Raw genomic sequence first — 24,214 nt, 5'->3', positions numbered from 1 at the left:
AGGGCCTTAGTGTATAAAACAGATACCCTGGGAATGCCTTCATGTGAAAGAGTTAGAGAGGTTGAAATTTTCAAAGTGCATTCAAGAAGGCTTTTGGAAGCAGAATATGAACACTCCTACTACAGAACAGGCAGTACTGTACCTACTCATGGGAAGGTATCCATGCAAGTTGTTGGAGTGTCAGCATGAGAACATTTCGGCAATGGTAACAAAGATTCTAGGTAGTTTTGCAGATGCTGGAAATCCAGAGTAACACATACAACATGCTAGAGGAATTCGGGAGGTTAGGCAGCATCATGGAGAGGAATAAACAGCCTATATATTTAATGGGATCTTACAACCAATCATATCTTAGCCTTACCTCCCTCACACCTCTCCACTTTCAACCCTCCCCACTAATCTCCCTTCTGGCACTTATCCCTGAAGATGAAAGAAGTGCTACATGTGCCTATTCACTTCCTCCATCAACTCCTTTCAGAGCCCTAAACAGTCCTTCCAGGTGAGGTAAGACTTCACCTGCAAATCTGTTGGGGTTGTCTACTATACCTGGTGCTCCTGATGCAGTCTCCTCTACATTCATGGGACCAAGCATAGATTGGGAGACCACCCTGTTGAGCACCTTTGTTCCATCCACAATCATTTTAATTACAATCTCCATTCCAACATATTGGTCCATGACCTCGTCTATTGCCACAATGAAGCCAGACTCGGGGCAAAGGAGAAACACCTCATATTCCGTCTGGGTAGCCTTCAACCTGATGACATGAGCATTGATTTCTCTAACTTCTACAATTTTTCTACCTCCTCCTTCCCTCTTCTTCCATTCCCAACTTTGGCTCCCCTCTTACCTCTTCTCTTTTTCCTCACCTGCTTATCACCTACCATGTCTCCACGATCCACTCTCCTTTCCTATCAGATCCTTCCTTACTTAGCCCCTTACCTTTTCCACCTACCACCTCCCAGCTTCGCACTTCAACCTCCTGTCTCCACACACCCAGCTTCATCTATCAACTTCTAGCTTGTACTCCTCCCCCCCCCCATCTTCTTATTGTCTTCTTCCTCCTTCCTTTCCTGTCATGATGAAAGGTCTCGGCCCGAAACATCGACTGTTTAATCCTTTACTTACATGCTGCGTGACTTCCTCCAGCATGTTGAATGTGCCACTTGTAAGTGAATCCACATCTGACTTGTGTGAGTCATTTAAGAATGAAATAGTGACTGTTTTGAGTCAAAGTTTTAGGCTTTCCTACACTGGGAAGATGACTCTGACTGATAATCTTATCTCATCATTCCTTTCCTTTACACAATTTACTTAATTTTTTAATTTATAGTTATTTTAAATAATTTCACTGTACTGGTTCTTTAAGGCTGTTGTAGCTAGGGGTGTAATGGGGATAAGCTCCCACTACCTATTAAATTCCCCCTATGGCGTGCCTCTCAAATAGCCTCTGATAACCAAGTTCAACTCCTGGCCTTCACTAATGGCTTAGCTACTAAGCCCTGTGGTACTGTTTCTATTGGCTGGAGAAAGGGCAAAGACAGACGACTGGTTCTGGGCAGATGGGGCCCAGCAGCCATGGTTGGTAGCTCATCTAGGAGAAGGAAAACTCTGATCTCAATCCTCCGCTGCCTTTTGACTATATTCACTCATGGGAAGGCTTCAGGAGTAAACCCCGAGGAAACATCTGGAGCTGGAATCCCCTAGGCAGTCCTGCAACTTCTGAATGGCAATTCCTTCAAACAATGCTGGTACCAAATTATATCAGTCTCTCTCATTCCTTTGGATTCACCTGCTCCGTAGAGATGGGCAGCCTGCTGCATGGATAAGTTTGCTCTCCATATCATACTGCCCTGGCTTGCATATTGATTTTGACAGCTAGAACACAACATCCACAGTCAACCCTGACCAACAAAGGGGCATCATCACCACTACAAAGCAACAAACTTCATGATAAATAAGTCAGTGATAATAATCCAATCCCGATGTTCCTCACGATTTGATAAAGGTTACCCCTCAGCTTCCTACTCTCACACACACAACACATAAAGTATACCGCCAAACAAAACAACGTTCCTCCGGACCAAGGTGCACAACACAGTACGTATAACTCTCTCTCTCTCACACACACACACACACACACACACACACAACTCAAAGTATAGCACCAAACAGCCCGAGCCTATCCAATCCCTGCTTATAACTCAAGCCCTCCAGTCCCAGTAACATCTTTGTGAATGGAACCACAAGACATAGCAGCAGAATTGAACTATCTGGCACACTGAGTCTGCTGCGCAATACGTACATCTTTCTCACTGCAATGTACCCTGTACTAACTTAGTGGCCTTCAGAGTTGCTGTTATTTATGACAATTATACTCTTTAGTACCTTGTTAAGGAGAGATAAAACACCTCTGTGTTGTGCAAGTTGCCACCTTAATCAAATTCTAATTCAATTTATCCACCATATTTCCTTACTTCTTATTGCCATTTAGCAACCTCATTTAGTTTCCCAGTTACCATTCAGCTTTAGCAGTGGCTTGGAGGGATGAAGCTCCATACTGTTATTAATGCAAGGAAGTGCTTCAGTCTGAAGATGGAAGCAGCTGCACCCTGTTAATGTTGGGAAAATGCAGCCAGCAACTCTGATCCAAATATTCCACAGGCGAACACAGTAGAGTGATAACATGCTGCTGTGTTTTACATCCAAACAAGTTTCCCTGCCCTTTACAATTAACAGAGAGGCTGCTTAAATCCAATTTGCGAAGTTCTGGGAAAATTTAAGTTCCTTGCCAAGGCCCTCTTCTGGCTCCCAAGTGCAGCAGTAAAAGAAAAATATATCTCACAATGGGAAAGGATCTGTTTGTTTGTTATCAAACAGATGGTGGGTAAAGACAGGTCAGGAATCAGATTGTTCTTACACACATAATTTTGAACTGCACTTATATTTGAGAGAAAGTAATGTTCTCCTTTCAAAAAAGTATTTCAAAATATACAAGTGGATACTGTTTGGTATCTTGTATGAAATCAAAGTGGGGTGGCAGGGTAGTGTAATGATCAGCGTAGTGCTCTACGGTAGCAGCAATCCAGGCTCATTTCCCACTGATGCCTGAAAGGAGATTATACATTCTTCCCATGACTGTGTGGGTTTCCTTTGGGTGTTCAGGTTATCTCTTACAGTCCAAAGAGGTAGCAGTTGGTAGGTTAATTGGTCTTTGTTCATGGGTTTTTTATTGTCACACATGAAGAGTTAGTGAAAATTTTATTTAGTGTGCCATTTATATAGATCATTTCATCACATCAGTACATTGAGGTAGCAGAAAGGAAAAACAATTAAAAATGCAAAATACAGTACAGGTATTAGTTACAGGGAAAGTGCACTGCAGGCACACAAGGTGCAAGTCCATAAAGAAGTCAATTGTGAAGTCATGAGTCCATCTGATTGTGTATGAGGTCTGTTCAATAGCCTAGCAGCAATGAGATAGAAATTGTCCTTGAACCTAGTAGTAAATGATTTCAGCATTTGCACCTTACTGAAATCTGGTTATCGTACACGAATCAAAATGAATGGGTCTTTTAAAACTCGAAGTGTGTAACTAGTAGAGTACCCCAAGAATCAGTTCTGAGCCCTCAGTTATTTATTATCTATAAGACCATAAGATATAAGAGCAGAAGTAGGCCATTCAGCCCATCGAGTCTGCTCTGCCATTCAATCATGGGCTGCTCCAATTCTTCTAGTCATCCCCTCTACACTGGCTTCTCTCCATACCCTTTGATGCCCTGGCTAATCAAGAACCTATCTATCTCTGCCTTAAATGCACCCAATGACTTGACCTCCATAGCCACTCGTTGCAAAAAATTCCACAGATTTACCACCCTCTGACTAAAGTAATTTCTCTGTATCTCAGTTCTAAATGGACGTCCTTCAATCCTGAAGTCTTGCCCTCTTATCCTAGAATCCCCTACCACGGGAAATAACTTTGCCATATCTAATCTGTTCAGGCCTCTTAACATTCAGAATGTTTCTATGAGATCCCCCCTCATTCTCCTGAACTCCAGGAAATACATCCCAAGAGCTTCCGGACGTTCCTCATATGGTAACCCTTCCGTTCCTGGAATCATTCTTGTGAATCTTCTCTGAACCCTCTCCAATGTCAGTATATCCTTTCTAAAATAAGGAGCCCAAAACTGCACACAATACTCCCAAGTGTGGTCTCACGAGTGCCTTATAGAGCCTCAACATCATATCCCTGCTCTTGTATTCTACACCTCTAGAAATGAATGCCAAATGATGGAGGTTAATCTTTAGGGTATCTTGCACAAGGACTCCCAAGTCCCTTTGCATCTCTGCATTTTGAATTCTCTCCCCATCTAAATAATAGCCTGCACGCTTACTTCTTCCACCAAAGAGCATGACCACACACTTTCCAACATTGTATATCATTTGCCACTCCTTTGCTCATTCTCCTAAACTATCTAAGTCTCTCTGCAGGCTCTCTGTTTCCTCAACAATATCCACTCGTCCACCTATCTTTGTATCATCGGCAAATTTAGCCACAAATCCATTAATACCATAGTCCAAATCATTGACCTACATTGTAAAAAGCAGTGGTCTCAACACTGACCCCTGTGGACTGCTTGGCCTGCTGCGTTCACCAGCAACTTTGATGTATGTTGCTTGAATTTCCAGCATCTGCAGAATTCCTGTTGTTTACCCTTTATTCCCACTCTGTTTTCTGCCGGCCAGCCAATACTCCACCCATGCTAGTAACGTCCCTGTAATTCCATGGGCTCTTATCTTGCTAAGCACCCTATGTGTGACACCTTGTCAAAGGCCTTCTGAAAATCCAAGTACACCATGTGTACTGCATCTCCTTCGTCTATCCTTCTTGTAATTTCCTCAAAGAATTACAGTAGGTTTGTCAGGCAGGATTTTCCTTTCAGGAAACCATGCTGGCTTTGGCCTATCTCGTCAAGTGCCTCCAGGTATTCCATAATCTCATCCCTAACAATCGATTCCAACAACTTCCCATCCACTGATGTCAGGCTAACAAGTCTATAGTTTCCTTTCTGCTGCCTCCCACCCTTCTTAAATAGTGGAGTAACATTTTCAATTTTCCAGTCATCTGGTACAATGTCAGAATCAATTCTTGAAAGATCATTGTCAATGGCTCTGCAATCTCTCCAGCTACTTCCTTCAGAACCCAAGGGTGCATTCCATCAGGTCCAGGAGATTTATCCACCCTCAGACCATTAAGCTTTCTGAGGACCTTCTCAATCGTAATTTTCACTTCACAAACTTCACTTCCCTCATACACTTGAATGTCCAGTATACTGCAGGTGTCTTCCACAGTGAAGACTAATGCAGAATACACATTCAGTTTCTCTGCCATTTCTGCATCTCTCATTACAATATCTCCAGTGTCATTTTGTATTGGTCCTTTGTCTACCCTCGACTCTTTTACCCTTTATGTACTAAAAAAGCTTTCAGTATCTTCTTTGATATTAGTCGCCAGCTATCTTTCATAATTCATCTTTTCCTTCCTAATGACCTTCTTAGTTTCCTTCTGCAAGTTTTTAAAAGCTTCCCAATCCTCTATCTTCACACTAGCTCTGGCTTCCTTGTATGCCCTCCCTGTTGCTTTTACTTTGGCTCTGACTTCACTTGTCAGCCACGGTAGTGTCCTTCTTCACTTTGAAGATTTCTTCTTATTTGGAATATATCTGTCTTGCACTTCCCTCAGAAGCCTTGAAGGATGTATCACCACACTCAAAGACAGCTTCTACCCTGCTGTTATAAGATTATTAAATAGTACCTAGTACAATGAGTTGGACTCTTGACCTCACAAGCTATCTCGTTATGATCTTGTACCTTAATTTTTTATCAGTACTGCACTTTCTCTGTACCTACTCCACTTTATTCTGCAATGTATTGTTTTATCTTGCTCTACATTTCTTTGAAGTCGTGAATCAGAGAGCAACATCATAGCAAGCAAGAGCTATTTGAAAGGCAAGTCTCATGGGGAGTCACTCATTCTTTGAGTAGCGAGTGAGAGAGCAGGACAGGAGCAATTTGAAATGAACAAGTTTCATTGGAAGTGAGTTTAAATTGAGCTAATGAGAAAAAGGGGTGTAATCAGTGCAGCAGTTGTGGGAATAGCCATTGTGTGAGTGGGCCAGTGTTAGAGTGGTCAGCCTTTGGCTAGTACAGGTGGAAACTAGGGGGCTGAGTTGTTATCATTTTTTTTTTTGATTGTGGAACTCGGACTTGAGAACATGGAGCCAAAGGTATAAGAATTTTGGGGAAAAGAGGCTGAGTAAGTGATCTAGGTGAGTGTGAAACTCAAAGGTTTCAGACAGAATGCACAGGTAAGAATAGATAAGCTGTTTTTTAATTGCTTGTAAACCCTTAGTCATTAGTTCAGTATAGGGACGATGGTTAAGGCAGTAGAATGCTCCTCCTGTGAGATGTGGGTTTTCAAGGTACCTAACAGTCTCCCTGATGACATTTGTAGGAGATGCACCAAACTACAGTTCCTGACTGATAAGGTCAGGGAACTGGAGCTGGAGCTGAATGTACTCAGGACCATCCGGAATGCTGAAAAACTCATAGGTGTACTGCACTCAGAGCAGACATAATGTAAGGCCTGTCCACTGAATCTATCTAGGTAGAACTCAAAAATAGGAAGGGTGCAATCACTCTGATGGGATTGTACTACAGATCACCCAGTCACCACCGGGACATTAAGAAACAGATATGTAGGAAGATTAAGGAAAGGTATAAAAGCAATAGGGTTGTTGTCATTGGTGTCTTCAACTTCCCTAATATAAACTGGGCCCTTCTTAGTGCAAGAGGTTTAGATGGGGCAGAATTTGTTAGATGCATCCAGTAGGGTTTTTAAAATCAGTTTGTAGATAGTCCAACAAGAAGAGGGGCTGGACTGGATTTGGTGTTAGGTAATGAGCCTGGCCAGATGACCAACTTCACTGGGCGAGCAGTTACGGAACAGTGACCACAATTATTTAAGTTTTAAGATAGCTATAGATAAGGATCAGTATGGAACTTGCAGGAGAGTATTAAACTGAAGCAGGGCAAATTACAAAAGCATTTGTCAGGAATTAGGGAGAGTTAATTAGGAAGAGCTGTTTATGGGCACGCCCACATCCGATACGTGGAGGGTGTTTATACCATCTGCATATACTACAGGGCAGGTATGTTCCAGTCAGAAGGAAGAACAAGTATAGCAAGGTAATAGAACCTTTGATGGAGGTGACCCTGGCAGACTTACCTTGTGTTTATAAACAATAAATTACCTTGCCAGCACTTCTGACAAAGCTTGAATGGATTTTGTTATTGTGCTGAACCTGGCTCACCACTTGTATTACAAAGCCCAATCACAAGTATCTGGCCTGGGTACAGAGGACTGATCTTACTGATCCTCTACAGCTGGAGATGGGTGGCAAGATGAGTTGCAGCTCAACAGCAAATAGGTCTCAGGTGACTGAGTCCCAAGACCATGACCTTGACAGCCTTTAAGAGGAGACAAAGTTTGGGGTGAATTTTCAGAAACAGAATCAGGTTTAATATCACCAGCATATGTCATGAGACTTGTTAACTTAGCAGCAGCAGTACAATGCAATACATGATAATATAGAAAAAATAAAAAAAAATTAAATCACTAGCAGTAAGTATACATATGCACATCAAATAGTTACACTAAAAATAGTACAAGAGCAGAAATAATAAAAATGAGGTAGTGTTCAATGGATTCCATTTAGGAATCGTATGGCAGAGAGGGAAGAAACTGTTCCTGAATCACTGAATGTGTGCCTTCAGGCTTCTGTAACTCCTTCCTGAGGTAATAATGAGAAGAGGGCATGTCCTGGGTGATTGGGGTCCTTAATGATGGATGCCACTTTTCTAAGGCACCGCTCCTTGAAGATGTCTTGGATACTATGGAGGCTAGTACCCAAGATGGAGCCGACTAATTTTACAACTTTCTGTAGCTTCTTTTAATCCTGTCCAGTAACCCAACCCCCCATACCAGACAGTGATGCAACCTGTCAGAATGCTCTCCATAGGATATCTGTAGAAGTTTGAGTGTCTTAGGTGACAAACCAACTTTCCTCATACTGCTAATGAAATATAGCCACTGTCTTGCCTTCTTTATAGCTGCATTAATATGTTAGGACCAGGTTGGATCCTCAGAGATCTTCACACGCAGGAAATTGAAATTGCTCACTCTCCACTTCTGATCCCTCTATGAGGATTGGTTTGTGTTCCTATCCTTTTTGGAGTCCACACTCAGCTCTTTGGTCTTACTGATGTTTAGTGCAATGTTGTTGCGGCAACACTACCCAACTAGCTGGTATATCTCGCTCCTGTACGCCCTCTCATCTCCATCTGAAAATCTGCCAACAATGGTTGTATCATCATCAAATTTATAGATGGTATTTGAGTTATGTCTAGCAACACAGTCATACATATAGAGTAGAGCAGTGGGCTAATCACACATTCCTGAAGTGTGCCAGTGTTGATCGTTAGCAAGGGGATATTAATACCAATCCACACAGATTGTGTCTTCCGATTAAGATCCCATTGCAGATGGAGCTACAGAGGCCCAGGTTCGTAGCTTGTTGATCAGGAATGTAGGAATGATGGTGTTAGATGCTGAGCTATAGTCAATGAACAGCATCCTGACATAGGCGTTTGTATTGTTCAGATGATCTAAGGCCGTATGAAGAGCCATTGAGAATGTGTCTGTCGTAGACCTATTGGGACAATAGACACATTGCAGTAGGTCCAGGTCCTTGCTGAGGCAGGAGTTAATTCTGGCCACGACCAATCTCTCAAAGCATTTCATCACTGTACATGTGAATGCTACTGGATGATAGTCATTAAGACAGCTCACACTACTCTTCTTGGCACTGGTATAATTGTTGCCCTTTTGAAGCAGGTGGAAACATCCGACTGTAGCAATGAGAAGTTGAAGATGATCTTCAATATACACACCAGTTGGTTGGCACAAATTTTCAGAACCTTACCAGGTTTGCCTCATCAGGGCCTGCCGTCTTGTGCATGTTCACCCTCCTGAACAATAACCTGACGTAGCCTCCGAGACAGAGATCACAGGGTCACCAGGTGCAGCAGGGATCTTCACAGCTGTAATTATATTCTCCCTTTCAAAGCAGGCATAGAAGGTGTAGAGCTCATCTGGTAGTGAAACATTGCTGCCATTCACGCTATTGGTTTTAATCTGTGTTTTAAACACCCATGTAGCATTTTTTTTATTCATAAAGCTAAAAATAATTAGTGTCATAAAATTACTCAACACAGAAACAGGTCCTATGGCCCACCTTGTCAACCATGCCGACCATTAAAATCAATGCAAAAAGTGAAAAAAAAATTAAATGAAAACACGCTGATTCTTGCAAATTAGAGTAAACTTTAAATTAAATAAAATAATCTGTAAATTTAGCACATGCGTTTCTTAATCATCATGGGAAAAAGGCCATTGAACTGAATTGAGTCTCCAATTCCCTGTCTTATCTGACTGGTTTAGGACTGGAGACTTGTGATTCATAATAATGGGAAATCTGTCACAACTTAGCTTTGTAATTGGAGTCCATGCACGGTCCAGCAATAGCGCCAGTGATCGATGCTTTCTATCACATGGTAAGAATTAAACTTAGAATGGGTCAGAATCTTTAAACCACCACTGTGCCCAGATGACAAGAGGATAGACTTCTAGATGGCCCTGTTTGAGGGCCGGGCAAATGGCAGAATGAATAAATGTTAAGAGCTCCCTTCAGAACTTTTGATCACAACTAGCACAATTTAGCCTAACAGGCCTCCAGAGATTTGTATACAGGGAAAGGGTGAATAATGAGATAAGTAAATGGCCTGCTATGTTGTCAGAGGTGAGGGAACTACATGGCATTGTACTTCTCTGGCGCCTCTTGTCTTACAGCTGGTCTTGTGTGTTGATTTTAGTGTGCATGAGTGACATTCTACCTTAAACAGCTATTCAGTCTTACGAGAAATGAGACTGAAGAATACACGGAAATATTGGGAAAAAGGAAAAGGTGGAAGTTTCCACAAATCCAATGAATCCATTTCATTTTAGAATGTGCATTCCATGAATTTTAGGGGAGTGAATAATGATTATGGCTATTTCTTCCTGATGTTGTGCCAAATGCTGACACACCCTTCTCTGTCGGTCCCAAATTTAATGACATTGAATGTGTCTTTTAACTGTTAAAGCTTTCTGATCCTATATCGATAACACAAATGGTATTTATGATGACAAGTCTCGTTGCAGTTATGTCAAAATACAAAAATCAAATTATGTAGATGAACTTAACTCCAAACTGAAACTAAAGAAATAAACAGAGCATATCCCTAAATATTGGCTGAGGAATAAGTGTTGGCCAGAATATCATAAGATATAGAAGCAGAATTAGTCCATCTGGCTCATTAAATCTGCTCCTTCATACCATCATTGCTGATCCATTTTCCCTTTCAACTCCATTCTCCTGCCTTTCCCCATAACCTTTCACTCATTGACTAATCCAGAACCAATCCACCTCTGCCTTAAATACACACAATGACCAGGCCACTCACCCGCTATAAGAAACATCCTCTTCACATCCACTCTTTCTAGGCCTTTCAATATTTGATAGGTTTTAATGAGATCCTCTCATGAATACTGCAAGACCTCCACATTCTTATTTAAGAATGACATAAGATCTCTTAAAACTGTCATAGCAGATATTAGAAGTGGCACTAGTGAAAGATGGCAACATCTTTATTCTATCATCAATCAAATAGTTCACAATCATCAATGAATTACTCAGGTTTTAGGAATGGGACTTAAACCCTTGCCAACTTCGAGCCTAAACAAAACTCATAGAATAAATAACAGCAATAATTCGAAGCAAAGAATCTGGATAGTGAGGTTTCTGAGTGCCAGCAGCATGCATTGCAGATCTTAAAGACGTGTGAATTTGTTTCTGGGACAAGATATGCGGCAATGCTTAAAGTTTACCCTAGTGCATTATTAGGCCCTACTCTGTGACTGTGTTATTCGGTATGTTGTTCATCTGAAAACAAATGCTTGCATATGCAACCTTATAATGTCATTGAACTTTAGGAAAAGCTCCTTTAGAAGCCTTAGTCATGGTCAGTTATGTCCTTCCATCTAGTATGTGATGAATTTTCTAACTTTTTAATTATAAATTTAAGCCCCATCTTTAACTTCAGTCATCTCTTTTATCTAAATATTTACTCAGCCTTTAGAATTTACAATCCTCGTTCTCTCTTATTCTCTCATCGGCTCTTCGATGTCAACAATATTTGAATGAGCTGCCCTTGATTTTTACAGCAGTGTCCTTCTCTGATGTGACCGACCAGTTACAATGCATCCTAACCTATTTATACAGGTAGATTAGGTACCCCTGAGTTAATAGGCTCATAAAGATTATCAAGGTAACAATAAACCCAATACAATTTTTTTAAAAGTTTAATCTGCTGTTTGAATATGCAACAGTTTCAGGGTGCAGGAAGCAGAATCCATAATGGCTTTTAATTAGGAAGTGGACAAATATTTGGAAATGAAAACTTTGCAATGCTATTGGAAAAACAAAGAATTAAAACTTAATTGTTTCTAGATATCTACAATTTATCAGCTGGATATTACACTTCATTGAGCAATATCCTGTAGAGAAGTATTTTCAGGAAATAGTGGGTTTTCTTGTACTACGTTAGACCCTTTGCTTTGGTTCATTTAATTAATTCATTTGTCTGTGAGGATTTTTCCAAATGACATCAATATTATTTCTAATCTATCTGAAAACTTTTACAAGGCTTTGGAAAACCTCCGAACATTTTGATGTTATTCAATTCCTGTCGATGTTTTTAATTGGAAAATAGAACTGAATCCATGAAGGTACATAGATGTGGTTATTCACAATTTTGCTAGGCAAAAGCTGCACTCCACACCCTGAATGCACAATATATATTTCATTTCGTTTCAAGTTAATTTTTCTGTGGGAATGTAAAATTTGCTAATACTTATGTTAACCTTAATAGCAAAACAGGATCTTAAAATTTGTCATAACACCGAAAGCATTTCCTTCAATTCACTGGATTGTCTGTTAAAACCAAGATAAGAAAGGAACTAAAACAGTAATTCTGTATTCACACAGAATGCTTATTTGTCTTTCTTATAGGAGTTGATGATATTCTGCTGAAGTTCAAAGTGACATTGCATGAACTTTGTTATTATCTGTTTTTATACTTTCAGAATCCAACCTACATAGAGTCATTGAAAAGTACAGCACAGAAACAGGTTCTTGGATCCATCTCATCCATGCCAAACTATTTAAACTGCCTATTCCCATCAACCTGCACCGGGACCATATCCCTTCATTCCTCTACCATCCATGTACCTATCTAAACTTCTTTTAAATGTTGAAATTGAGTTTGCATGCATCACTTGCGCTGGCAGGTCGTTCCATGCTCTCACAATCCTCTGAGTGAAGAATTTTACCCCATTTTCCCCTTAAACCTTTTACGCTTAACCTAGTTGTATTCCCATCCAATGTCAGTAGAAAAAGCCTGCTTGCATTTACCTTAACTATAGCCCTCATAATTTTGTATGAAGAAGAAGAAAGCCCATAACTCAAAGTGGAGTCATCGGGACGCGGTCATGATGGCGTTTTTTTTAAGCAGGCTTTCTTATTTTTATGAGACCGAGTTGCTAGCTCGACGCTCAACCCTGCATGGATGGAAAGCATGCAAGGGAGTCGGCTGGATTCGAACTCTGGAGCCTTCGCTCCGAAGTCCGGCGCTGATGCCACTACACCACCAGCCGGCTTCATAATTTTGTATACCCCTATCAAATCTCCCTTCAATCGTCTACATTCCAAGAAATAAAGTCTGGACCTATTCAATCTTTCCTTGTAACACAGGTCCTCTAGTTCCAGCAATATCCATGTAAGTTTCCTCTGTGCCCTTTCAACCTTATTTACATCTTTCCTGTATGTAGGTGACCAAAACTGCACATAGCTCTCCAGATTAGGCCTCACCAACATCTTATACAATTTCAATATAATATCCCATCTCCTGCACTCAATTTGTTGATTTACATAAATCTTGGATAAAGATTGACTTTTCTGGACTCTATTACAAGCCTAATATATTTTCTCTCTCTATCTCTCTCATATACTGTATATATATTATGAATCCTCCTCAACGGAACACAGAAATTCAAAGTGAAGCCCCAAAAGCACCAGATTAACCATGGTAAAAATCAGAGATTAGTAAAAATCCACAAAGAGCAATTCAGCACCTTTTTGAACAGCTGCAGCTTGTGAGGAAGGGACTTTTATAATGTTTACTGAACACCAATGAAAAAGTAAGTAAGGATGCTGTGCAAGGATGGGGATTTACAAGTCATGATGTTCCCTGTTCTTGTCCCTTCTACCATCTAGGTGGTAAGTTCACGGGTTAGGCGAATAGGGGTTATCAAAGTACGTATTTTTCATATGGGCATACTCAATAAATCCATGATAGAATAACCATCGTAGAATCAATGAAAGACCGCACCAACTAGGTGTTCCACCAATGTGCAAAATAACAAACTGTGCAAATACAAAAAGAAAGAAACAATAATAAAAATAAATCAGCAATATATAGTCCTGAAAGTGAATCCATAGGTCATGGGGTCAGCCCAATGATGGGGCAAATTAAGCGAGTAAAGTTATCCCCTTTGGTTCAAGAATTATGGTTGAGGGGTAGTAACTGTTCCTGAACCTGGTGGTGTGAGTCCTGAGGCTCCTGTACCTTCTTCCTGATGGCAGCTGCAAGAAGAGAGCATGGTCTGGATAGCGGGAGATCCCTGATGATCGATGCTGCTTCCCTCCACATGTGTTCAATGGTGGGGAAGGCTTTACCCCTGATGGTCTGGGCCGTATCCACTACCTTTTTGAGGATTTTCTGTTCAAGGGCATTGGTGTTTCCATACCAGGCTGTGATGCAGCAGATCAGTATTCTCTCCACTACACATGACAGAAGTTTGTCAAAGTCATGCTGAATCACACAAATTCCTAAGGAAGAACAGGCACTAATTGGCTAAAGCAGTGACTCAACACAAAGACAAACACCATTCTGCAATGTATAAAGGGAGCTAGATAAGCAACACACCTCACTCAAGTACATATGGTCACTAAAATAAATCAACCAAAAGAATCAGCAATGATACCACTTACCTCCCTTTCTGGACTAAACAATGGCCGAAGTACAAGTGAAGGTATGCTTTTAAGGCCACCTGGGGAGGATGGTCCTACGCTACTTCCCATCCTGCCGGAAACAATAGTCACACTTCTCTGCCCCACCTGGCTATATTATGACACCACTCTACACTAAAATTAGACTAGTAAAGATTACTGCAAGTATTGACCAGAGGAAATTGAACAAGCGGTTTGATATTAAATCATACAACAAAATAAATGAATTTCTGAATATTTCTGGCTACGAGCAAATATTTAGTGAAAAAATATGTGCCGTGGTAAAGGTAAGGGAGCAGTAAGGGGTTAACTGTTATCAAATATACTTTATGGAAAGTTTCAGTCTGAGAAGGATAAAGGAAAATGTGAATACTCTGTTAGTTATATTCCAACTTCTTAATATCATGTTGATCTTTCCTTCCAAGACTTTAAAAAGTAGAAACAATTTTTGTTAGGAAGCTGATACACTCTTATGCAATGTAGAGTTCATTGCTCTGCTTAATAGTTTCCTCCTTGGGATACTAATGAAAAGATATAAAGAAAAGCCAGCTGGCTTGTAAACTAGTAAACTAACGCTGAAGCAATGACAGATAATAAGTTGTCCACGGTCTTCCCTTTCTTGCCTCAGGACCTTGCAATATAACTCCCCTTCAAGTTATATGACACATTTTTCAAAACATTTTAAAAATGTTGAATATTTGATGGAGCAGTTAAACTGTAACGTGCATGTTGATTTATATACTAGGTGTAACTATCTGGAAGGCAAAAAGAGAAAGAACGCAATATTTTAACCATAAGAGAGATCGAGACAGACAGGGAGTTCGAAGCATTAACTGCTCCCAATGTGGTCCCCTCTACATCAGCAAGACTGAGCACAAACTAGATAATCAGTTGGCAACGCAGGCCTGAGTTCCTGGTTGCATGCTATTTCAAATCCACTTCTCATTCATAGTCATAGTCATACTTTATTGATCCCAGGTGAAATTGGTTCCCACACTGACCTCTCTATCCTCAGTCATCTCTACAACCAACATGAGGCACAAAGTACACTAGAAGATTGACACAGTGTGTTCCACCTGAGTAGTGGCACGAACATCACATTTTACAATTTCAGTAACCCTCCTACATTCTGCTGACTCTCTTCTTCCAATCCATCTGTGGTCCTCCCATTTTTTGCTCCTTTGCAATACTCCCACCCCACACCAATAGCTCACCATCACAATTTTTGTCCCTTTCGATTCCTGCTTCCATCTACCTACTACCCACACACTTTATGCACCGGATCACCCAACCCCACTCCCGCCCCCAAGCATTGATTCATTTTGATTCATTTAATTATTTTATTATGGCTATTATTCTAATATGGATTTATTGAGAATGACTGCAAAAAATGCCTATCAGTGTTAAGTTCACCTAGCAGTTGGCTTTTTTACACTCAATCCTATTTTTCAGTCCCCTGCCACTCTGAGATGCTCAGTTTACAATCTAAGCCTAAACAGAGGTTATTTGTAGTAAGTCATGAGTTTAACTAGGAGCGTTTCGTAGTAGATAAAACTAGAGCTGGAGATACAGAAACATTTTGGACAAAAATACATAGCAAAAGTAAGGGCACAGCTTATTTTGTGATACCAATATTTTCTTTTGTGCTAAAAAAAATACATGATCTCAGCTTATAACAATAAACTTACTTCATTCAATAGTTCAAAATCCTATTCTAAGATCCTAAAAAATCTCGCACCATGAGCCACACAAATGCATTTTGTGCCTGACTCTGGAGCTACACAGGTATTTTTATACCGCAGTGAAACTTAATTCTTTTTACAAAAGAAGAAATTAATAACCTACGCTGAAATGTCTTTAATTATTTTTAAGACAGTGAAATTTAAGGCAGTATACACTTTCTTTAAAATATGGCCTTTCAAATTAAAATTATCATTTTTCTACTTTAATTTAATTGAATATACACATTATATATACAAAGATACGCTAAAATCTCAAAAATTCAGAATAAAAATGCTTGAATAATAATCAAGTTAGCAGGACAACTCTTCCAACCTCCAAATTCAGGAAATAGACCAATAAAAGACTATAAAAACATTACTGGGTTGATAGAATCTTCTTGTAGATAAGGTAAGGTTAAAATATACAAAGTATATTTGATAGGTATTGGTGCAATGCACCTGTTCAAATGAATTCTCACCAAGATTGACTGATGGTCGAGCACCCAGATCAGGTTTGCCTGGAAACATGGTGGTATGGTTAATACTACATCCTCAGCAACAGAAAGAGGAATAGCATAGCATGAGGCAAAACATATTGTATTATTGAGTTTGTGGTACGTTAAAAGAAAATCTGCTTTTGTAGTTTTTAACATTTTGAAGAAGACTTCTTAAAAGAAGTATGTGGAGCTTAGAAAAAATAGAGGGCTATGCGGTAGGGAAATTCTAGGCAGCTTCTAGAGTAGTTTACATGTCGGTACAACATTGAGGGCTAAACAGCCTGTAATGTGCTGTAGATTTTCTATGCTCTATGTTCTATCTGTTGGGATTTTCAAAGTGTTCTTCACTCTTTTTCCTTCCAGCTAAGTCAATACACACCGGTAAAATTAATCATATTTCCCATCTGTGTTGGATGTGGTACAGGATCAAAGCCATTATGAGTTGATCCACATTAATGATGTGTTATTCCGTGTTTGGAAACACAATGAGGACAACAAACGTGGAAAAGTATGTCTGCAGCTCCCTCTACAGTCACAATTCAGCCTTTCTATCAGGACAATCCTCTGTTTTGGTAAGTCAATATCAACCTTCATCATATAGTGGATACAATGGATTACAGAAACATTGATGAATTTCAACCATGCCATTGACTTTGGACGATGGAGGCAGGAGATCATTAATGGCCTATGCTCCATGGGGAGCTAAGGGCCCGAGAAAAAAAAATTAGTGTTTATACTCTTTCAATTTACACCACAATACCTGGAATTAATTTTTCACACAGCGTTGCAGCTACAGAACAGTTGTCTCATAGCTCAAGTTGTCCAGGTTCAATCCTAACCTCTGCTGCTGTCCACGAGAAATTTGTACATCGGTATTGATTACTGTCACAAGTACTGAGATACCTGTATAGGGAAAAGCTTTTGCTAGCATACCATCCAGTCAGACTATGCCATAAATATGTGCATCAAGGAATTTTTTAAAATGTAGAATATAGTGTTGTTGCTAATGAGAAATTGTTGCACAGATAAAGATATAAAGCGCAAGGGCTCATATTCTTGCTGAACACATTGGCTTCCATCCATATCCAAAAACTCTGCAGATCTGTAAGTTAATTTAACACTGTAAAATGCCCCAACTGTGCAGATAAGAGGTAGAATATGAGCAGAGAGGTAGGAGTTGAAAGAAATATGAGATGGGTAAAATGGGTTAGAGTAGTATTATTGTATTAAGGATCAATATGGATCTTCTGGGCAGAGGGTCTGTACTGTGCTGTTTTAAAGTTATACAAATGTTATTTGGAGGAGAAAAAACTTAACAAAGCCATTGGATTTTGATGCATTTTCTCAGAATACCATGAATTTATTTAACCTATATCTACTGTCATGGTAAGCAGAAGGAACATTCTCCAAGCGATGCCTCACTAATAAACATATGAGTCTTTAATATTATAAGGACGTTTGAAACTAGAACAGAAAATTTCAGAAATGATCAGATTAGGCAATATCTGTGGAGAGAGAAGCAGTTCCTACTTCAGGTTGATGATTTGAATGATCATTGACTTATTACCTATTCCGCAAATATTGAGTGCTCTGCTGACTGTTTTCAACATTTTTTTTATTTCAGATTTCTAGCATCGACAGCATTTTATTTCTAAATTAATGCTCATGATTTATTTATTGATAGGATTGGTTGGACTACAGCGAAAAATAAGGTAGTTATTACTTTTTGAATTATTTGTAGCTTTCTTTATTTTATTACTTTTGTAGAAAACCTTGTATGTTTCTGAAACTCTGGCAGGAAGAGAGAGAGCAGAGCACCGCGCGTGCACAGCCCTCCAGTGAAAAATGATATTGTATCCGTTAAATAGGGGCCGTGGACAATTCTGATTTGATGAAGACGGACGTGAAAGCACAGAGGAACACCTGGAGATATTTCTGAAACGCTCGTTCGCTGCTGTCGTTACTGTGCAGTTGGGAATCTTCTGGAGGGAAGGCCTCAAAATCCCCGGCTTTGCCTGTTGTTGGCGACCGAGATTGAGGTCGAATTGTTCGGACAGAGATGGCGCTCAGTACTCGGTGTCGGAGAGCTGAATCGGAGGCTCGAAGTTTTCGGATGACTCAGAGTCGGACTGTGGTCAGCATGGCAGGGAGAGTTTTTCTTCCTTCTCCCGTCTGCGTGAGACGTGGGACATTTGAGAGACTTTGAACTTTTTACTGTGCTTATGGACTTCTTCATCAAGTTATGGTATTGTTCCACTGTTGTAACTATATGTTATAATTATGTGGTTTCGTTAAGTTTTTTCAGTCTTGGTCTGTCCTGTGTTTTGTGATATCACACCGGAGGAAATATTGTATCATTTCTTAATGCATGCATTACTAAATGACAATAAAAGAGGACTGTGTGTCTTCATAATCTAAAAACTTCCTACTGAAGACGTTAGGTTTAAGAAAAAACTGCCATTGTCTCAATTTTATTGAATGTTGCCAGTTTTTATGGAAATTGGGCCTAAATATTAAGACACAAGACTGGCGACTGTCTATGCACTCTGCATACATGAATCTATCCTAGCCAAATTTGAAAAGCTCGTCTCGCCTGATCAGGTGGTACCAGATTGGAATAATAAGAATAATATCAACATTTAAAAGATTTTTGAACAGGGGCATGGATAGGAAAGGTTTAGAGAGATATGTCTCAAACACGGACAAAAATGAGTAACTTAGATGGGATTCTTGAAGGACATGGGTGATTTGAGCTGTAAGACCTGCTTCCATCCTATGGGACACCATGACTCTATTAACTTAAGTGACAGCAAGGCCTCGAGTGTCAGAGCAAGTTATCTTATAACCATAGAATAGCACAAAAGGAGACCATTCAGCCCATTACACTTACACCAGCCCAAGACTTGTGAGTTCTGAGTTCATGTGTTTTAAAGCATGTTAAAACACCTTGATTAAAATAATAAACAAAACAAGTATTTCAAAAAGCAGTAATTACCTTATTTTTCATTTTAGCACTACAATCCCTTTTGAAATCAATGATCCCAAGGAAACTATGCTAGATCTTCTTGGCAATTCCCAAGCTGCACGCTGGCTGGCAAATCTCAGCCAGTAAATTCAGAATTTATTAGAAATATTGGTAGTTGTGTACGGAACTATTAACATTTGTCAATAAAGTCCTGCGCACTTTGTCTTTACCTTTTAATAACTTAAAATCAGGAAATAATGCAGCATCGTGAGGAAAGCAATTTTTCACTCCAAAACAAATTGGTTAAGGATCACTAAAGTTGATTCTAATTCACGTCAGCTTCTGTTTCCTTGTTTTATAAAGGAGGAACAATTCAGAGATGCAAAAATTAGACTCCAAAACCAAAGAATTCATTAAAAGTCACCTTCATTTTAAACATTGTTTAAACTCTTAAAAGCAAACAATGAACTTTAAATAGACAGTCAGGCTAAATGCTAAAATACAATGGCTTATACAAGTCTAGATGTATTAGGACACTGCCTGGATTAGAGGGCATGTGCTATGAGGAGCAGTTGGACAAACTTGGGTTGTTTTCTCTGAAGTGACAGAGGCTGAGGGGAAACCAGACAGGAGTTTATAAAATTATGAGAGGCATGAACAGATAGCCACAAGATCAAACCTTCCCTGGTAATGCTCCCCATCTCTTCCTGTGCTAAATTGGCAACTGCATTGACGTTGCTTTATGCACCCATGCTGATCTCATAGATTTAATCAACGGTGCTTCCTACTTCCACCCTGCCCTTAAATTCACTTGGTCCATTTCTGATACCTCTTTCCTCTTTCTCGATCTCTCAATCTCCGTCTCTGAAGACAAACTGTCTAGCAACATCTTTTATCAACTACTGACTCCCATGCTATCTTGATTATACCTCTTCCCATCCTGTCTCCTGTAAAATTGCTATTCACTTTTCTCAGTTTCTTTGTCTGCACCGCATGTAATCCCAGGATGAGCCTTTCCTTTCCAGGACATCAGAGATGTTCTCCTTCTATGAAGAACAGGTTTTCCCTTCCTCCACCATTGATGCTTTCATTTCCCAGACATCCGTGTTCACCCCATCTTCCCGCCACATTAACAGGGATAGAGTTCCTCTTGTCCTCACATACCGCACCATGAGTCTCCGCATCAAACACATCTTTCTCCATCTTCAATGGAACCTTACCGCCAAACACATCTTTATCTCCTCCCCCACCCCCCCGCCACTCTCTGCGTTCTGCAGGAATCGCTCCTTTTGTGATTCCCTTGTTCATTCATCCCTCCCCACTAATCTCCCTCCTGGCAAATATCCCTGCAAGTGACAGCAGTGCAACTCTTGCCCATCCACCTCCTCCCTCAACTCCATTCAGTGCTCCTCTGCCTCCTCATTAGTACTGCCACATGTTTCCACCAATGCACTGCCACAAATTGTTACACGTGTAACTATGGTGTAACTGATGTATAACATGATTATTGAATTATATTCTTGTTTCCAGTCCTTGTCCAGCAAATAAAAGCAAGTGTCCTGAGGTCTTAATCATCTTTTTCACTGTCTTCAGTGGTCATTTAGACATGCATGCTAAAAATCCAATGTTCTTGTACACTTGGTAATCTACCATTTATTATCCATTTCCTAATGCCACCCCTCCCCCCCCCCACCCCACTGGTTCCTTAAGGTTGTCATAGCTGGGGGAGTTAGTAGGAATAAGCTCCTACTACCCACTATATACTCCCAAAGGCATGCACCTCAGATCGCCTCTGACAACCAAGTCCAGCTCCTGGCCTTCACGTGTGGCTTAGCTATTAAGCCTGGTGGAACCATTTCTACTGACAGGAGAAGGAGCTATTTGCACCTTAAAACCAGTCACTTCAGGCAAATAGAGTTTGTTAGCCATGGTTGGCAGCTCATCTAGAACAAAAACTCCGATCTCAAACTTCCGCTACCTTGCAGCTATACTGTAAAAGCTTTTATAGATATGTGAAAAGAAAAAGATTGGTTAAGACAAATGTAGGTCTCTTACAGTCAGAAACAGTTGAATTGATCATGGGGAACAAGGACATGGCAGACCAATTGAATAACTACTTTGGTTCTGTCTTCACTAAGGAGGACATAAATAATCTTCCGGAAGTAGTAGGGGATCGAGAGTCTAGTGAGATGGAGGAACTGAGGGAAATACATGTTAGTAGGGAAGTGGTGTTAGGTAAATTGAAGGGATTGAAGGCAGATAAATCCCCAGGGCCAGGTGGTCTGCATCCCAGACTGCTTAAGGAAGTAGCCCAAAAATAGTGGATGCATTAGTGATAATTTTTCAAAACTCTTTAGATTCTAGATTAGTTCCTGAGGATTGGAGGGTGGCTTATGTAACCCCGCTTTTTAAAAAAAGAGGGAGAGAGAAACCGGGGAATTATAGACCGGTAAGCCTGACATCTGTGGTGGGGAAAATGTTAGAGTCAGTTATCAAAGATGTGATAACAGCACATTTGGAAAGTGGTGAAATCATCGAACAAAGTCAGCATGGATTTGTGAAAGGAAAATCATGTCTGACGAATTTCACAGAATCTTTCGAGGATGTAACTAGTAGAGTGGATAGGGGAGAACCAGTGGATGTGGTATATTTGGATTTTCAAAAGGCTTTTGACAAGGTCCCACACAGGAGATTAGTGTGCAAACTTAAAGCACATGGTATTGGGGGTATGGTATTGATGTGGATAGAGAATTGGTTGGAAGACAGGAAACAAAGAGTGGGAATAAACGGGACCTTTTCAGAATGGCAAGCAGTGACTAGTGGGGTACCGCAAGGCTCAGCGCTGGGACCCCAGCTGTTTACAATATAGGAGCAGGGAGGTACTACTGCAGATTGTACAAGGCCTTGGTGAGACCACACCTGGAGTAGTGTGTGCAGTTTTGGTCCCCTAATCTGAGGAAAGACATTCTTGCCTTAGAGGGAGTACAAAGAAGGTTCACCAGATTGATTCCTGGGATGGCAGGACTTTCATATGATGAAAGACTGGATCGACTAGGCTTACATTCTCTGGGATTTCGAAGATTGAGGGGGGATCTGATTGAAACGTATAAAATTCAAAAGGGATTGGACAGGCCAGATGCAGGAAGATTGTTCCCGATGTTGGAGAAGTCCAGAACAAGGGGTCACAGTTTGAGGATAAAGGGGAAGCCTTTTAGGACCGAGATGAGGAAAAACTTCTTCACACAGAGAGTGGTGAATCTGTGGAATTCTCTGCCACAGGAAACAGTTGAGGCCAGTTCATTGGCTATATTTAAGAGGGAGTTAGATATGGCCCTTGCAGCTAAAGGGATCGGGGGGTATGGAGAGAAGGCAGGTATAGGGTTCTTGGATGATCTGCCATGATCGTACTGAATGGCAGTGCAGGCTCGAAGGGCTGAATGGCCTACTCCTGCACCTATTTTCTATGTTTCTACGTCACTCAATCATGGAGAAGGCTTCAGGAGTAAACTCCAAGGAAAATCCAGAGCTGAATCCCTCAGACAATCCTAAGTCAATCTCAGTGCTAACTGAAACACCTGTAACAACGTTGGTGCCAAACTGTATCAGTCTCTGCTGTTCCTTTGGATTCATCACCTGCGTGGAGAGGGGCAACAGCTTGCTCTCCATATTGTACAGCCCTGGCTTGCATATCATGTAGAAAGCTAGGACGAAATATCCATGGTCAACCCCGACCAGTGGAGGGCTTCAATGCCACATCTTCATATTCAAATCTCCAACTGTCCCAGCACACTCATGAACTTTTCATTGACTCATGCAACATGGAAGGTAATTGGTAATTAGTTTATTGTCACATGTACCAAAATACAGTGAAAAGTTGTATTTGCATGCCACGCAGACAGATCATTCCATATATAAGTATGTCAAGGTAGTACAAAGAGGAAAACAAACAGAATGCACAATATTGTGTTAAAGTTACACAGGTAGTGCACAGCACACTCCACAATGAGGTAAATTGATAGGTCAAGAACTCATCTTTGTCATATACAAGGTCCATTCTGAAGTTTAATGACTGTGGGTTAGAAACTCTCTTCGAGTACAGTTGTACACATTCTTAAGCATTCGTAGCTTCTGCCAGATGGGAGAGAAGAAAGAATTACTTGCGTGAGAGGGTCCCTGAATTTGTTGGCTGCATTCCTGAGGCAGAAGATAGTATAGAAAGTGTTAATGGAGGGGAGACTTGTTTTATGATCAACAGCTTGGGGCATTTTGGAGTTCAGAGTTCAATTCTGGTGTCGTCTATTAGGACTTTGTACATTCTACTTGTCAATTGTGTGGATTTCCTCCAGGTGCTCTAGTTTATCCCAGTCCAAAGACATACTGGTTAGTACTAATTATAAATTGTTCTGTCATGAGGCTAGTGGGTTGTTGGGCCGGAAGGGCCTGTTCTGTTCTATTTCTCTAAATGTTAAATTAATTACCATATAATCAATCCACTTTCAAACAGAATTGAATTGCCTTTATTTCTTACATCCTTCACATGCATGAGGAGTAAAAATTGTTATGCTACGTCTCTGTCTAAATGTGCAATGTGCAATCATAGTAATTTATAATAAATAGAACAGTCCATGTAACATAGAGTACACTCAAATCAGCGTGAGTTAATCAGTCTGATGGCCTGGTGAAAGAAGCTGTCCCGGAGCCTGTTGGTCCTGGCTTTTATGTTGTGGTACCATTTCCCAGATGGT

Source organism: Mobula hypostoma, chromosome 5 (genome assembly GCF_963921235.1).
Source record: "Mobula hypostoma chromosome 5, sMobHyp1.1, whole genome shotgun sequence".
NCBI lineage: Eukaryota > Metazoa > Chordata > Chondrichthyes > Myliobatiformes > Myliobatidae > Mobula > Mobula hypostoma.
This window is presented reverse-complemented; position numbering follows the sequence as displayed.